General features: G+C 43.0%; 1 protein-coding gene across 5 annotated transcripts in view; it reads right to left on the bottom strand.

Annotated features, from left to right (window-relative positions):
• The window catches only part of ralgps2 (Ral GEF with PH domain and SH3 binding motif 2), a 641885-nt gene that overhangs the window by 384664 nt on the left and 238074 nt on the right, over positions 1-19147 (bottom strand). The gene's annotated exons all lie outside the window — the stretch shown is intronic.

The raw sequence follows: 19147 nt of genomic DNA, 5'->3' as shown, positions 1-19147 counted from the left end.
CATCCTGCCCCATCCTCTGCTGCTAAACATTTGACTGTTCTGATATATTTTGCAGAAGATGATGATGATGATGCCAACCCTGAAGATCCACAACAAGAACCAGAAGCAGACGACCCAGCATCCAGATTGGCTGCAGGCAGTGATGACTGAAATGCCTTCAGGGGAGACCTTCCAAATTAATAATTATGAGCCCACATTAACGGGCATCAGAGTTTCAACCCCTTGCATTGGTTCTGGTTCCACCTTCCATGGTTTTGATTCCATTGTTGCTGGTCCCAGTGATGCTGTTGGTGTAATCCAGCAGATTACAGCCAGTGCCCCACCGTCCCAGCTCAAGCCTCCCACTCGCATAGGTTCTCGTTCCACCTTCCATGGTTTTGATTCCGAAGTTGCAGGTCCCAGAAGTGTTGGTGATATAATGGAGCAGTTTACACCCATTTACCCACCATCCCAGCTCACAGCTCCCAGTGTAGTGGTGCCGGATGCAAGACCCAGGCAGAGGAGAAGGAGATTGGATACTCGCTCTCCTGAGATGCAGCGTGCAACAGATGCGGCTCAGGTTGAGGTATTGGGTATGGAGACCAATGAGCTTACCCGATCACTCGTGGGCAGCGTCAGTGCATTGGGTGAAGAGGTGACGGTACTGACGGGAGAAATAGCAGTAATGACACGGGAAATGAGGGAGGGAATGTCCGAGGGAGTGCAATCGAAGGCACATGCCGTCAGGGAGGACGTGCAAGTGACGGCACAGGCTATCAGGGAGGGCATGCAAGTAACGGCACAGGCCATCAGGGAGGGCCTGGGTGAGGTAGCTGCTGCAATAAGGGCACAGAGCCCGGCCAATCAAATGCCCCCCCCATGAAGAAGTGAACATTCACTGAGATGTGGATGAGACATGGATGCAGCCTTTCTTTGCTGCTTTTGTTCTTGTTCTTAGTAAGATATAATAACTATAGTAAGATTTTTCACATTGAAATTGTTTTGTAACTTTACAACTTAAGTGATCTTAGGGTATTTAAGTGATCTTATAGTGTAAACGCTCTCACATTTTGTATCTTATTTAATTTTACACCTAAAAAGTGATCTTGAAGTTTAAGTGATCTGAAGAGTGTAAGATTTTTCACATGGAAATTGTTTTGTAACTTTATAAATTTACAAGTGATCTTAAAGTTTAAGCGATCTTAGAGTCATATTAAAAAGTAAAGTTTGATACAACAAATATTTTATTACACTAACGTTAACTTTTCAATAAAATACTTTTTCATTAAAACTGAATCATATTCCATTATCACAACACAACTCCAAAAAATAAACATGTCCATGCGCAACAGTTGTCGAGCGCAACAGCCCTCAGGCATCAGTAATTGAAGCGTGCACGGATGAGCTGCTGGCGCAGGGCTCGAGCAATCGTTAAAGGAGCACAATGGACGGCCCTCCTCCGACCTCGTGCTCCGGCATCAGGCACTTGCATGCTTTCCTGATCGTCGTCATCCTCATCCTGCTCTTCCAAATTACTATCATCAGGCACTGGCCCCTCATTTGGGTCTTCTGGTTCTACTACCTGCTGCCTCATGATGGCTAAGTAATGCAGCATGCAGCACACAACAGTGAAGTGCCGACAATCTGAGGAGAGTATTGCAAGTGGCCTCCGGAATGGTCCAGGCATAGGAAACGCCAATGGTCCTCTCTATGATGCTGTGCATCATGTTGTATTGGTCAGCTTCCGTCCGTGTTACGTGTAGGGGCGTCATGAACCAGGTGGCCAGGCCGTACCCTTTGTCTCCCAGTAGCCAGCTCTGCCCTTCTGGCTGCTGCTCAAACATGTCAGATATAACGCTGTCGCGTAGGATGAACGCATCATGGGTGCTGCCAAGGTATCTCGCATCGACTGACAAAATGCGCTGCTTGTCGTCACACACGAGCTGCACATTAATGGAATGGAAACCTTTTCTATTCCTGTACTGCTCGGAATCCTCCATAGGTGCTCGCAAGGCGATGTGGGTACAATCAATGCAGCCCTGTACCTTTGGGAAGCCAGCAATCCTGAAGAAGCCCACAGCCCTGTCATGCATTGCTTGTGCAGTCATTGGGAACTTGATGAATACAGTGCATACAGTGCAGCCCTGACCTGGTAAACGCAGGCATGTATCGCACGTTGAGAGATGGCGCACACATCTTCAGTTGTTGCTTGAAACGATCCCGAGGCATAGAAGGCAAGTGCAGCTGTTACCTTCACTTCAACAGACAAGGCAGTCGGCGTTCTGCTTCTGGGCTGCAAATCTGCTCTCAGCATATCACAGATCTCAAGGGCAACTTCTCTGCGGAAACAATCAGCCTCGCTCATGTCCAGGTACAAGCGCCTGGCTCGATATTGCCACCATGGGTAAGGTCTCCTGCCCATCAGCCTGCAGGCTATGACGTTCCTGATGCGGTGAGCTCTGATCAATTCTCTCCTATGCAGTGAATTGCTGGCGAACCATTGCATAATCCGTGGCGTTGATAATGCCGCGCCCATACTTGAATTACAAATTTAACTTTTAAACTGGCCGGCTGGCTCTCCCTCCTGTACGCCTTCTCTGACTCCTGGCCGAATAGCATGCAGCCTATAAAAATAACTTCACAGCTGTAGAGGCTGCTGCATTGCCTGCGTGTGTGGCCCCAACCGTGTCCCTCCCCTTTCTCCTGGCCAAACGACCTGAAGCTCCGCAGCTCGAAGGCTGCTGCTGCCGTCGTTGGGCTGCCAGCGCCCTGTGCCCTGGCCGAATGGCCTGAAGCTCCGCAGCTCGAAGGCTGTTGCTGCCGTCGTTGGACTGACGCCGCCCCTGTCTCCTGGATGAACGGCCTGAAGCTCCACAGCTCGAAGGCTGCTGCTGCTTCACACAGGTCGGAAAATTCAATGTATTTTTTATTTGCTTTATTTATCATTTATTATTCAGGATGGCTCTTTATTTGTATAAGTGAGACTGTTGCATGCTTGTAAAATTTAATTACTTCCCTTCCCCCCCAATCTCTCGTGCCCTACGCCTGATTTGTAACCTACGCCTGATTTGTAAGTGTAGGCAAGGTTTTCTGAGCGTACAAATATCTGCACTTACTCCATTCTAAGTTAGTTTGGAGTAAGTTTTTACTGCCCGAACTTGCAAAACAGGTGTAAATGGCCAGACACGCCCCCTTTTGAAAAAAAAAGCTCTTCTAAAATGAAACTATTCTAACTCACTAGAACTGGAGCAAACTAAATGCCAAGAATTGCAATTTCTAAGATACTTCATTCTAAACTCGTTGCTCCAAAAAAAATAGGAGCAACTCAGGCCAAAACTTGACCCCCTGTAATTCCCGCATGGGACTATAAAGTCATTAGAGAGCTCACTTTTAGAGTGGAAGCAAGTCTTCCTTGATTTTGAGGGACTGCCTATGATGATGATGAGCGGCTACTGGAAATAGTACCAGGTTCCACATTCAAAGTCCCAAAATGAATAAGTCAGAATAGCCAGCTGGCAAGTGCTTATTAAAAATGAGCCTAAAAAAGTAACTCTTGCGCTAAATGCCTAGTAAAGTGAGAAAGTCTATAAACACCTCACAGCATCAAGCTCAAAATTAACAATGAAGGAGGCCTGGAAAAGGTCCCGTGTCCACCCTCTTATCCACAAATGCAGGGTGTGCATGCGTGAGAGAGAGTGAAATGTAAAAATGTGTGGATTTAAACACGAAAAAAAAATTAAAACAACAAAAAATCCACTTGTTCCCCTCTAATTTTTTCCGTGCGCAATCCTTTTCACTGGCTGCACGGGCGCTGTTTCTGCCATGCAAAAGCTGTTGAGCTGCTTGTATGGGACCTCCAGACCGCTGCGCAGCTTAGCGGGAACGACGCTCGCCACCCCACCCAAAAACCATGTAAATCTCCTGGGAGGGGCAACCAGTCAACTATATTTGACAATTGGAAATGTTTATATTGTACAGATTTTTAAATTCCCCACCCACAAGGATTAACGTTTAAAACCTGGCTAAGATAGTTTCTGTCGGTTACATCAGTTAGCTGATCTGGGCCAGATGGCTGATAAGGATGATTCAAGTGGCTTCAGTATTCCTGAGCTTTCAGAGAGAGGTTGGGGGGTGGGGGTAAGCCAATTTCAGTGATCCCTGCTTATAAATGCGCATGTGTGGTGTCAGGTGAGGACATGGCTTTTCCCATGGGTTGCTCATGAAACTCAGCACATCTAAATGCAGACAAGCAACAGTTTTTCAACTTATGGTTGAAGCTATCAATAAGAGTGACAGTTGGCAACAATAATAGGACCTGTCAGTCAGAAATTACCGCAACCAAACAATCCAATATTAAAAATGATGGTTAAGGACATTTCTAATATGTACAATAAAGTTGTTACTTGACTTATTAAACACAATGGGGCCAATACACAACAGTCAGTATCCTACATGATTCGAAAAGTTACCAATGGTTGTGAATCATGAAAATTAGTTTTTAACCGATTTCCACAAATATTCTAGGATTTTTTCCAGTTGTGTAAACAAGGATTTTCTCCTGATTCTGACCTGGAAAATGAATTCTCCCTGGTATTCACGGGTCCCGAGATGCGTATACATCGCATTACTGTTGCAATATATTATATGCATGCTGCATGAAGACGTATTTACATGGTGCACAGTACGTACACAATGCATTCCAGGATCCAATTTTCAAGAGGGAGGTAACTTGAGGCAAGTTCTTTAGGCACTTAGAAGACGTGTACTTGCGTACTTGAAGGAAGCTCATTCCATATGATTGAGAGTATGTTTTTAATTAACAGGAGGGTATAAACTATTCTTGAAGGCATATGCGGGGTTGCTATGAATTCATTACTTACAAAGTTCAACAGCTTTCAAACACATTTTCAAGCAGAATCTTGCACTGAAAAGCTTGTTATTTACATAATACAATATGAAAGTTATCAGTGACCACAAGGGCTCCCTCAAGATGAAAATCCAGTGTGAAGTTATTTCGCTACACAACTTATTGAGTGAGCATAAAAATTGTACACAACTAATTTGGGCTGTCCATAAAATTACTGTGCAGGTCTGTAACTAATTGTCAGTTGGCAGTTATCTTTTCTGTGCCTTTGTTAGTCTCTTGCTTAATTTGCTGTCTTTGAGTGTTCTTCAAAACAAAAAATGTTTTTGTTTTATGGATTTTCTCTGAACTTAGCTTGATTTTCTAATCCCAAATTTTTTCCATTCAGATTTTCTCCTGGTCCTTGATGCGAAAAAATGCAATTAAAAAATACTCAAAAGACCCAGGTTTTTAAAAATCAGCCAAATAAACTGTAGTTAATGATCCCCAACAGTGGTACAGCAAACTTCTGCTACCACTACAGGCTGAGAAAATGAGTTTCACAATAAAGGAAGCAGATGTAATCTTAAAGAAGAATAAACTGCTGTACAATTATGCGGTAATTTCACTCTTGGTGAGGAGTACAGTTAAGTTTGTCTCCATCTGTACAAAAGACACTTCCAATCTTTAGTAGTTGCAGGCGACAAGACAGATACTGAACAGCAAGCAATTAAACAATGTAAGAAGGTCAACAAAGAAAGTACTTCATGTGTCAGATAGTAAGTAACACCAAACATTATATTTGATCAAAATCCTCCAGGGTGTTGCACACTGGAGTTGAAATAAATTTAACTGAGTCAAGCCAAAATGATTCCACACAAATGGATATCAAAATGTGTTCACTGTGTTAACACTGACACAAATTATGTTCTGCCTCCAATCATCATACATCTTTGACAGTCAGGCACATTACCTCTGTTAGCACCACACTTGAACTGTGCTACAGAATGGGATTGATGATTCTTTTTGTATAATGGCTGACAATAAATTTGAGAACACACACAAATTGTTCCCCCTGAATACTGACACTAGGTCGATGATTGGCTCAGAAAAACAATACTTGTGACAAAATTGTCACCAATGTAGTATTTTATCCTGGCAAATATATCTCAAGGGACATTAGGCAATTTATATAACGTTGTGAAATGTAACCCTATTGCAGGTCAAGAATTGGTTAGCTATCAGCTGTGCCATGGAGAAGTAATTCCGAATCAGTATTACTTCGGCATTTAATCACAAAAAGTCAAAATTATAAAAGCAAGTTACCCGGAATCAATTACAAGCCAGTATTATGAAAAGCCTGGTGATGCATAATCTGCACACCTTTGTTAGGCACTTATTGTACACTGGTGTTCTTATCTTAGTTGATCTAATCTTACAATCTGCCAAATTTAAAGAACAGAATGTAAATGACAATTTCCGAAAGGTAGCAATCCTTGTTCACAGAAATACATTTTCAATATGAGGAACAAAGTGCAAGTGATCAAGAAAAATAATTATAGATCGTCACGCAGTTTTAATTAAGAGAACTTCATCACTGACTTACTGTCTGGATTTGACTGAAAAATGCCAAGCAATTTACCTGAGAAAATACACATTTTTGCATTATTAAAGTCAAGAAGTCTCAGCTCAAGGGAGTCAATGATGGAATACTCAGCTGGGAAGATTTGAATCTTTGAAATTCTAAAGGAAATAATGTCCCTTTGGAACTTGGTTCCTGTCCTCAGAATTTCAGCTGTGCGTTTAGCATTGGCTTTGCACATATGGAATAGCAGCTGAAAGTTACCAGACATCACTGTACATAAAATGTGCAACACACACTACCTTCCGTAAAATCCAAGTCCCCAAAAAAGGCTCCGCATTTTCACTTGTATTCCGCTCCATGTAATTTTGAATGCAACATGAAAAGAATAGTTTTTGATTGACAATTTTGATTGAGCATTTGACAGTCGCCAATGCAAATATAGATTGTCATAATACTGCACAATTCCATTCATCTAGCAACTTCCAGAAAATTTATTGGATCCAATTTGAAGAGACTGTAATGTGTCGAAATCTCGACCTCCGATAAATGACTCAGACACCTTCAGCTCCGGCAGAAGTTTCTTTAATTTACTTGCTAGCAAGCGAAAGGTCACACTCAGTCAATGGCTAAGTGAACACCTCCGAAATGGTACAGTTTCACGAGATATTTATACAGTAAAACCCAAGTTATGGCCTCTCCCTGTGTATTGGCTCTGTCTCGCAGTCAGTGAATACAGATAGAGTTAATTACTACATCCTTGTCCTGACGTGGTTTCCAGATATTTCCTTTTGTCAGGGTTATTAGTTGGCCAGCTGGCCATTACTCGATGAGAGTGTGGTAATGAGCTATTACCTGCCTTGCATTGTGTCAGGATTGTCCAGTTTCCTAGTCAGTTATCTTTTTGCATCAAATGGATGAGGTCTCTACAAGTGATAATGGCTGGTGGTTTGGGTACTTCGAAAAGGGTGGGGTGGAGTGGAACTGGTGTTGTATAGACAACAGGAGAGCACCATGGCGGGTACTTGTCTCAGCAGGACTTGCCTCCTAGCTGTCTGGTGGCTATCAGCCATTTCAAGCCAGGTTTAGCTTTATGCAGAAATTTCTGGAAGGACCAGGACTCCATTTCGTTAGATATTACAAAGGGCACAAAAATACCGTGTGGTATCAGCTTAGATAAAAATACATTTCCACAAATGCGACCATCAGTTTTCACATTGTGCATCAATCTTCAAAACATGAAGATGCAAAGATCTCGTCTTTCACCACTCGATAACCTCAATGAAGTTATTCACATAGTAGAATGTGGCAAAGCTTCTTGGAAAGTATTAATTGTGTTAACAGTACAAACTCTCTCTCAATTTTCAAAAACTTCAGCAAATTCCAAGGTAAGAAAAGGGATGAGGTCCTATGAGACGAATTTAAGGAGCTAGGAGCTAAATTAAAAAGTAGGACCTCAAAAGTAGTAATCTCAGGATTGCTACCAGTGTTACATGCTAGTCAGAGTAGGAATCGCAGGATAGCTCAGATGAATACGTGATTTGAACAGTGGTGCAGCAGGGAGAGATTCAAATTCCTGGGGCATTGGAACCAGTTCTGGGGAAGGTGGGACCAGTACAAACCGGACGGTCTGCACCTAGGCAGGACTGGAACCAATGTCCGAGGGGGAGTGTTTGCTAGTGCTGTTGGGGAGGAGTTAAACTAATATGGCAGGGGGATGGGAACCAATGCAGGGAGACAGAGGGAAACAAAAAGGAGACAAAAGCAAAAGACAGAAAGGAGATGAGTAAAAGTGGAGGGCAGAGAAACCCAAGGCAAAAAACAAAAAGGGCCACTGAATATAAAGGGGCTGCAGGAGGGGTCAAAACTAAAAATCATGGTTTAAAAACTAGTATTAAAACACTCTACCTAAACGCACGCAGCATTCAAAAGAAAGTAAATGAGTTGATGGCACAAATCATTACAAATGGGTATGATTTGCTGGCCATTACAGAAACGTGGTTGCAGGGTGGCCAAGACTGGGAATTAAACATACAGGGATATCTGACGATTCGGAAAGATAGACAAGAAGGGAAAGGAGGTGGGGTAGCTCTGTTAATAAAGGATGATATCATGGCAGTTGTGAGAGACGATATTGGTTGTAATGAACAAAATGTTGAATCATTGTGGGTGGAGATTAGAGATAGTATGGGGAAAAAGTCACTGGTGGGCGTAGTGTATAGGCCCCCAAATAATAATTTCACGGTGGGGCGGGCAATAATCAAGGGAATAATGGAGGCATGTGAAAAAGGAACGGCAGTAATCATGGGGGATTTTAACCTACATATCGATTGGTCAAATCAAATCGCACGGGGTAACCTGGAGGAGGAATTCATAGAATGCATGCGCGATTGTTTCTTAGAACAGTATGTTACAGAACCTACAAGGGAGCAAGCGATCTTGGATCTGGTCCTGTGTAATGAGACAGGAATAATAAACAATCTCCTTGTAAAAGATCCTCTCGGAATGAGTGATCACAGTATGGTTGAATTTGTAATACAGATCGAGGGTGAGGAAGTAGTGTCTCAAACGAGCGTACTATGCTTAAACAAAGGGGACTACAGTGGGATGAGGGCAGAGTTGGCTAAAGTAGACTGGAAACACAGACTAAACAGTGGCACAATTGAGGAACAGTGGAGGACTTTTAAGGAGCTCTTTCATAGTGCTCAACAAAAATATATTCCAGTGAAAAAGGGCGGTAAGAGAAGGGATAACCAAGGAAATAAAGGAGAGTATCAAATTAAAAACCAATGCGTATAAGGTGGCCAAGGTTAGTGGGAAAATAGAAGATTGGGAAAATTTTAAATGACAGCAAAGAATGACTAAGAAAGCAATAAAGGAAAGATAGATTACGAAGGTAAACTTGCGCAAAACATAAAAACGGATAGTAAAAGCTTTTACTGATATATAAAACGGAAAAGAGTGACTAAAGTAAATGTTGGTCCCTTCGAAGATGAGAAGGGGCATTTAATAATGGGAAATGTGGAAATGGTTGAGACCTTAAAACAATTATTTTGCTTCGGTCTTCACAGTGGAAGACACAAAAACCATGCCAAAAATTGCTGGTCACAGGAATGTGGGAAGGGAGGACCTTGAGACAATCACTATCACTAGGGGGGTAGTGCTGGACAGGCTAATGGGACTCAAGGTAGACAAGTCCCCTGGTCCTGATGAAATGCATCCCAGGGTATTAAAAGAGCTGGTGGAAGTTATAGCAGATGCATTCGTTATAATCTACCAAAAGTCTCTGGACTCTGGGGAGGTATCAGCGGATTGGAAAGCAGCTAATGTAACGCCTCTGTTTAAAAAAAGGGGGCAGACAAAAGGCAGGTAACTATAGGCCGGTTAGTTTAACATCTGTAGTGGGGAAAATGCTTGAAACTATTAAGAAATAGCGGGACATCTAGATAGGAATAGTGCAATCAAGCAGACGCAGCATGGATTCATGAAGGGGAAATCATGTTGAACTAATTTACTGGAATTCTTTGAGGATATAACGAGCATGGTGGATGGAGGTGTACCGATGGATGTGGTGTATTTAGATTTTCAAAAGGCATTCGATAAGGTGCCACACAAAAGGTTACTGCAGAAGATAAAGGTACGCGGAGTCAGAGGAAATGTATTAGCATGGATAGAGAATTGGCTGGCTAACAGAAAGCAGAGAGTCGGGATAAATGGGTCCTTTTCGGGTTGGAAATCGGTGGTTAGTGGTGTGCCACAGGGATCGGTGTTGGGACCACAACTGTTTACAATATACATAGATGACCTGGAAGAGGGGACAGAGTGTAGTGTAACAAAATTTGCAGATGACACAAAGATTAGTGGGAAAGCGGGTTGTGTAGAGGACACAGAGAGGCTGCAAAGAGATTTAGATAGATTAAGCGAATGGGCTAAGGTTTGGCAGATGGAATACAATGTCGGAAAGTGTTAGGTAATCCACCTTGGGGAAAAAAAGCAGTAAAAGGGAATATTATTTGAATGGGAAGGAATTACAACATGCTGCGGTGCAGAGGGACCTGGGGGTCCTTGTGCATGAAACTCTTTTGAGAGAGGGACCTGGGGGTCCTTGTGCATGAATCCCAAAAAGTTAGTTTGCAGGTGCAGCAGGTAATCAGGAAGGCAAATGGAATGTTGGCCTTCATTGTGAGAGGGATGGAGTACAAAAGCAGGGAGGTCCTTCTGCAACTGTATAGGGTATTGGTGAGGCCGCACCTGGAGTACTGCGTGCAGTTTTGGTCACCTTACTTAAGGAAGGATATACTAGCTTTGGAGGGGGTACAGAGACGATTCACTACGCTGATTCCGGAGATGAGGGGGTTACCTTATGATGATAGATTGAGTAGACTGGGTCTTTACTCGTTGGAGTTCTGAAGGATGAGGGGTGATCTTGTCAAAACATTTAAAATAATGAAAGGGATAGACAAGATAGAAGCAGAGAGGTTGTTTCCACTGGTTGGGGAAACTAGAACTAGGGGCCACCGCAGTTCCGAGCTTCACACCATTTATTCTGATCTATCTAGCTTGGGTCCAAAGTGGATAATATCAGCCAGGGGAAACAACCTTTCAACATCTATTTAATCAACTTAGCTTGTAGTTTTTTAAACTCATTACTTGATCTAGTTTAAGTTATAGGTAGATTATATGAAATATTTAAATATGTAACATGAACCACTACAAGTATTGAAGCCAAAAAACAGAACCACCTTCCCCTCGCTGCACCGAATTCCCACTTACCAAATTTCCAACTTTTGCACTCCGTTTCTGACAACTCTGAGCGACCCTGAATAAATACTGCAGGATATTCCCCACTCACCAGGCGAACATCGGGGCATCCCTTCGGCCAGGGATAGGGTGCGGCGAACATCGGGGCGTCCCTTCCTCAGGGATAGGGGCTGCGAGCATCGGGTCCTGCTCACAGCCTGCAGGACATGCTGGGAGGGAGACGAGCATGCGCGCAGACTCCACTGGACATGTGGACAGCTGCCGGCAGTGTTTTCTGCGCTGGGCTGTTGCTCCGCCCCCCCCCCGCCCCCACTGCATTATGTACGCCGCGCTAAGACACGGGAGACTAGGCAGAGCGGGCAGGATGGAGCCACTTTTTTTTCCGGGCCGTTTCCAGCGGGTTGGGGAAAATTAGGCCCAATCTGTGGTGAGTTCAACCCAATTCCTGCTGTCCTACTTAAGTACATCAAGTACACAGCTGGCACGTGTGTTTTATGAAGATTACTGCTGCAAAAGCAGGTCAAAAAAGATACCTCCTAGAACACTTCACTGGTTAACAATATTTCATTGCATTTTGAGATATTTCTAAGATATGATCAGGCCAACATAAATGTTTGTCTTTGTTTGATTAACAAATGCACCCGCACAGGAACAAAGTATACTTTGATAAGATTACTTGCTGTGGACACTTTACACTATGCAAAGGAAGCATAATATTGGCCAGCAAAATAGTTGAGATGTTTATTTAAAAATGCATACTTATCTCACCCTGCAGAAAATATCTCAGAATCTATATTTATCACATGGGATTGTGGGTACATGGCAACTGCAAGTCACTTCCCCCACTTCCATTATATTCTAAATTAGAAATTGTCTTGCTACTTTTGGCAAATAAAATGCATTATCTGGTACATTAAATTAAGATGCTTATCCTGAACCAGGGTAGCATTGTTTAAGGTCTTATCCTGGAATTATACAATGAATGGTGGAAGGTGCAAAGCAGCAAACCTGAAGTAACTCGGTGTGACCCATTTACAAATTGATATAAATTCAGGCATTCACAGCACTCAACTTATGCCAGACCTGTCATCAGCATAATACTATCTTTAAGATGGAATTAAAAAAAAGACTTGCATTGATATAGCACCTTTCACGACCACTTGACGTTTCAAAGCGCTTTACAGCCAATGAAGTACTTCTGGAGTGTAGTCACTGTTGTAATGTAGGAAATGCAGCAGCCAACTTGCGCACAGTAAGCTCCCACAAACAGCAATGTGATAATGACCAGATGTTTTTGTTATGTTGATTGAGGGATAAATATTGGCCAGGACACCGGAGATATCTCCCCTGCTCTTCTTCGAAATAGTGCGGTGGAATCTTTTACATTCACCTCGGAAGGCAGATGAGGCCTCGGTTTAACGTCTCATCCGAAAGACAGCACCTCAGACAGTACAACACTCCCACAGCACTGTACTGGAGTGTCAGCCTAGATTTATACGTTTCAAGTCCCTGGAGTGGGATTTGAACCCACAACCTTCTGACTCAGAGGCGAGTGTACTACCCACTGAGCCACAGGTGACACATCTACATTTTAATGGTTGCTACCATTATAATTAAGTATTTTCAAAGCACTTCACCACCTTAGTGTGCAATACAATGATGGCTTTCTCCGGTTTTCAAAATTGGACGACTGAAACATTAAATCAGATTTGGGACATTATAAACTCATCAAATAGCAATTTCAAATACTCAGTTTGATTTATTATTGGAAAATTAACAGTATGTACGAAACAGCCCATACCTGCTGCAGTTTCTCTTCCTCAGCTCTAGATATACCATCATTGTTCATTGTGTAAATGCCTACAAGTATGTATGGTGGTTAAAAGGCTGGACTGCAGAGGCTCAGGTATTGGCATCTTAAAATGTCCAATGTCTTCTTTCCCATGGACTTTAAGTAGTTGCATCCTAGGTCTTGCACTGTCCTGATACGAATTTGAGAACTTCTGTTTTTAGATTTTGGAAATAGGCAGCACTAACTCTACTCATACTTGGCATGCACTTGTCCACTTAAGTGACCAAAATTTAACTGAGAAAGTATCTCTCTGCTCCTCTCGACTCAGAACAGTTCTGCACTTCATTCGGCTTTCAAAGAATGAGGAATTTCTTGCAGGTTGGTCAAAAGAGCCTAGTTCTCTGTGAACATCAAGAATTGCAGCTGCAGTCACTTTTTCAGCTGCTATCCAAATAACTTTCCTGCCTGATCCAAATTTAAATCGAGTGTATAGCACAGAAACAGACCATATAGCCAAATTGGTCTCTGCCGGGGTTTATGCTCAACATGAGCCTCCTCCCAGCCTACTTCATCAAACCCTATCCTCATATCCTTCTATTCCTTTCTTCCTCCTGTGCTTAGAGTTGCCCCTTAAGTACATCTATGCTATTTGTCTCAATGGCTCCATGTAGTAGCGGGTTCTACATTCTTACTACTTTTTGGGTAAAGATGTTTCTCCTAAATTCCGAATTGGATTTATTAGTGACTATCTTGTAATTATGATGGACATCTAGCCCATGTAACAATATAATGTATAGCGCCCTCTAGCTAGGAGGTCTAGAGTACTGGAGCTGTATTTAGGAAACCTGATGAACTCCATTTTAATCTGCACATAGCTGTCTGAGATCTCCCAAATAAATAGAGTTAATTTTAACTATGTGTTCAAGAGACTATAAAATACATGGTGTCAGAAGCGGAGACTTCCGATCTTTTGTCGAACACATCTATAATCGAAATATTGGAACTGTAAGATTTTTTGCGAGCCGATCGAAATCGACGTTAAGCAGTGCAGAGCGTGTTTCGTACACACCGCGAGTGGATCAGTGAAGGCCGATTAATAGTCATAAGCTTGTAAAGTAATCGAGGCATTAGTATTAGTAAAGTGAACTTAAGGTAGCATAAGCTATTGTAGAGCCTGGATTGAAAAAGTATTTCTACAAATACATGGCTATGATATTTTACTATTAAACTTGTTCTAGTCCGCTGGGTATTTGAACTATATACATGTATGTGACAAACTCAAAGTCCTAAACTGCAGTGAGCTATCATGACCACCACAGTGCCAACTCCCGCGCACATTCCTCTCCCACCTCAAATGCACATGCGTCTGCGCACATACAGAGGCTGAACTCCAGGACAGTCGACTTATTTACTTAGGCGTACGAAAGCATGGGTCTTACGCTAAACATCCGTAAGACAAAGGTCCTCCACCAGCTTGTCCTCACCGCACAGCACTGCCCCCCAGTCATCAAGATCCACGGCGCAGCCCTGGACACCAGGGACCACTTCCCATATCTTGGGAGCCTCCTATCAACAAGAGCAGGCTCCCGACACATCGACAACGAGATCCAACACCATCTCCAGTGTGCCAGTGCAGCCTTCGACCACCTGAGGAAAAGAGTGCTTGAAGACGAGGCCCTCAAAACTGTCACCAAGCTCATGATCTACAGGGTAATACCTGCCCTCCTGTATGGCTCAGAGACATGGACCACGTACAGCAGACACCTCAAGTTGCTGGAGAAATATCACCAACGATGTCTCCGCAAGATCCTACAAATCCCCTGGGAGGACAAGTGCACCAACATCAGCGTCATCATCCAGGCTAACATCCCCAGCATTGAAGCACTGACCACACTCGATCAGCTTCACTGGGCAGGCCACATAGTCCGAATGCCAGACACGAGACTCCCAAAGCAAGTGCTCTACTCGGAGTTCCTTCATGGCAAATGAGCCAACGATTGGCAGCGGAAACGCTACAAGGACACCTTCAAAGCCTCCCTGATAAAGTGCAACATCCCCTCTGACACCTGGGAGTCCCTAGCCTAAGACCGCTGTAAGTGGAGGAAGTGCATCCGAGAGGGCGTTGAGCACCTCGAGTCTCAACGGCGAGAGCATGCAGAAATCAAGCGCAGACAGCGGAAAGAGCGTGCGGCAAACCAGCCCCACCTACCCCTTTCTTCAACAACTATCTGTCCCACCTGTGACAGAGTCTGTGGCTCTCATATTGGACTGTTCAGCCACCAAAGAACTCACTTCAGGAGTGGAAGCAAGTCTTCCTCGATTCCGAGGATCTGCCTTTGATGATGACATTGCACATGATTGCCGATTTGAAAGCCTACTGGAAAAAAAAGCTATGGAACAGCTATGAAGTTATCACAAATATTGAGGATAAGCCAGATAGAATTCGTGTTGCAACGTTTATCACTGCCATTGGCAGAGATACCCGAGAAATCCACAATAATCTTCCCTACAAGTCAGAGGAAAACAAGCAGGAAATTGAGATTATTTTGAAGCTCTGGGAAGAGCACTGTAAAGGTAAAACCAATCAACTATGAACAGTACCAGTTTAACAACTGTGTACAGGGGGACAAGCGGTTTGATAGATACCTTGTGAAAGTGAGGGAGCTAGCATTGTCATGTGATTTCGGCAATTTGAGGGATGATTTCATCAGAGACCGCATAGTCTGTGGAATATTTGATAACACTCTGTGCAAGAATCGAGCCTAACACTCGCCACAGTTGTGCAAATGAAATCCACGAAGCTCACTAAAACATACTCTGAAGATGTCAAAGCAGAAACCCCGACCCACAAAGAAAGAATTCACAAAGAGTTTACAAACAATTGTCGATATTGTGGCAAAAGGCATGAGCCATCAAAAACTAAATGGCCAGCATATGATATGGAAAGACCTACACAAGTTGCGGCAAACAAAATCACTTTTCTCAAAAGTGCAGGCAGAATGGATCAAGGCAGAAGTCTACTCATAAGCCGAAATATAAGGGCAAGTTAAAAGTTCATGCACTCTATGAAGACAGTAATGATTCTGATTTTGAAGTCATGACTGTAAAGATGCTTGGTAAAGTTGATTGCACAATCGAGGACAAAGCTAACAGAAAGTATCCTAACAAGATTATGGCTACCTTCTCCATTTAAGGTCAAATAGTAAAAATTCAAATAGATTGTAGGGCCACATGCAATGTGCTACCTCGCAGATACTTACTTAAAGGCTTAAAGGTAAATGAATCTGAGACAACATTGTCACTATGTGAATCATTCCAGTGGTAGGACCTTGTAAAATACAAAGAACCACTGGAAAATACAAAGAACAAGCAAAAATACGTGTGCCCTTTGTGATCAGAGGGCCAAAGTCACCACTGATTGGCTCACGCACTTCTCAACAGCTACAAGTGATAAAAGTGCAGCATCAGAATATCGCAGTAATAAATGAATCACGCAAATCGCAAACTACGAACAAGACAAACATCTCGCTAGCATCAAAAACTGATGTCAACTATGCGTATCCGGATGTGTTTAAGGGACTTGAACACATGCCAGGGACAGTTCACCTTGAACTTAATGCATCAGCGACACCAGCAGTAATGCCACCCAAATGGGTGCCAATAGCGATCAAACACTGAAAGAGGAATTCAATCGTTTGGAAGAATGACAAATCATCACGAAAGTTGTTGAACCGACGGACTGGGTATCCAGTCTAGTGACAAAAGCCAAATGGAAAGAGGAATATGTATCTCTGAACAATGCCCTGAACCGCGGACACTATCCACTTCCTGTGATTGATGACATTTTGCCACAGATGTCAAATGTCAAGGTCTTCACTAAAGCAGACTGTAAGGATGGTTTCTTGCAATGTGAACTAGACACAGAGTCCTCCGACCCCACGACCTTCCAGACAGCATGGGGACGATAGTGATATAATAGAATGCCATTTGGCATCAGTCCTGCTCTGGAAATCTTCTAGCAGAAGCTCGACCAGAACCTCGAGGGTCTAAATGGAGTCTACAAGATTGCAGATGATAACTTGATCACTGGACGCGGTGAGACACTTAGAGGCCAATCATGATCATGACACAAACTTACGCAAATTCATGCAGAGATGCAGAGAGCGAAACATCAAACTAAACTTCGATAAGTTCGAATACAAGAGCTCCCAAGTGAAATACATGGAACACATACTGTCTAGTGATGGACGCAAAGCCGACCCAAGCAAAGTGGTCGCAATCAACGAAATGCAGAAACCGCAGGATGTCGCAGGTGTACAACGATTTGCCGCGATGACAAAATACCTCACAAAATTCTTGCCAGATCTTTCAGACCTCTATGAGCCTCTGTGACGGGTTACTCAAAGACACAGTCTGGCAATGGACTGAAGACGACAAAGCATTTGAAGCTATCAAACAATGCGTGACAGATTCTCCGGTGCTCAGGTACTTTAACCACAAACTTACAAACAAACGTCAAGGAGATGCTTCGAGCAAGGGTCCTGGGTTCGTCCTTCTGCAACAGGGGCAACCAATCACATACGGGAGCCAAGCACTCACTTCTGCAGAAATGTGATCCTCTCAAATCGAAAAGTCTTCGCAATGGAATGAAACCATCAATATGTATACGGTCGCAAAATCATGCTATGGATAGACCATAAGCGTTTTCTTGCCATACGAGGCAAGCCGTTATATGCAGCACCGAAGCGGCTTCAATGTCTGCTCATTCAGCTCAACCAATATGACATTGAAATAAAGTATCAACCAGGAAAAGAAATGGAGCTAGCAGACACCCCCTCGTAGAAACATAGAAAATAGGAATAGTCGGCCATTTGGCCCTTCAAGCCTGCACCACCATTCAATATGATCATGGCTGATCCTCTATCTCAACACCATAATCCTGCTTTCTCCCCATACCCCTTGATGCCTTTTGAGTCTAGAAATCTATCTATCTCCTTCTTAAATATATTCAATGACTTGGCTTCCACAGCCTTCTGTGGTAGAGAATTCTACAGGTTCACCACCGAGTGAAGACATTTTTCATCTCAGTCCTAAATTTCCAACCCCGTACCCTGAGACTGTGACCCCTTTTTCTAGATTTCCCAGCCAGGGGAAACATCTTACCCGCATCCAGTATGTCCAACTCAGTCAGAATTTTATACGTTTAAATGAGATCCCCTCTCATTTTTCTAAACTCTAGTGAATACAGGCCTAGTCGACCCAATCTCTCCTCATACGATAGTCCTGCCATCCCAGGAATCAGTCTGGTGACCCTTTGCTGCACTCTCTCTATGTCAAATATATCCTTTCTTACGTAAGTAGACCAAAACTGCATACAATCATCCAGGTGTGGTCTCACCAAGGGCCCTGTTTAACGGTAGTAAGACATCCTTGCTCCTGTACTCAAATCCTTTTCCAATGAAGGCCAACATACCATTTGCCTTCTTAACTGTTTGCTGCACCTGCATGTTTGCTTTCAATGACTGGTGTACAAGGACACCCAGGTCCCTCTGTACATTGACACTTCCCAAGCTATCACCATTTAAATAATACTTTGTCTTTATGTTTTTTCGACCAAAGTGGATAACTTCACATTTATCCACGTTATAGTGCTTCTGCCATGTGTTTGCCCACTCACTCAACCTATCTAAATTGCCTTGCAGCGTCTTTGCATCCTTCTCACAATTCACAATTCCATCTAGTTTTATGTCATCATCAAACTTGGAAATATTACATTTGGTTCCCTCATCTAAATAATTTATATATATGTAAATATATATATATAGCTGGGGCCCAAGCACTGATCCCTGTGGCACCCCACTAGTCACTGCTCGCCACCCCGAAAAAGACACGTTTATTCCTACTCTCTGTTTCCTGTCAGTTAACCAATTTTCAATTCATGCCAGTATATTACTCCCAATCCTGTGTGCTTTAATTTTGCACACTAACCTCTTATGTGAGGCTTTATCAAAGACCTTCTGAAAATCCAAATACACTACATCCACTGGTTCTACCTTATCTATTCTATCAGTTACATCGTCAAAAAACTACAGTAGGTTTGTCAAACACGATTTTCCTTTCATAAATTCATGTTGACTGTGTCTAATCCCGTTGATATTATCCAAATGTGCCTTTATCACATCCTTTATAA

The sequence above is a fragment of the Pristiophorus japonicus genome, chromosome 8 (genome assembly GCF_044704955.1).
Source record: "Pristiophorus japonicus isolate sPriJap1 chromosome 8, sPriJap1.hap1, whole genome shotgun sequence".
Taxonomy (NCBI): domain Eukaryota; kingdom Metazoa; phylum Chordata; class Chondrichthyes; family Pristiophoridae; genus Pristiophorus; species Pristiophorus japonicus.
Note: the sequence above shows the minus strand (reverse complement) of the source record. Positions and strands in the feature narration are given on the sequence as shown.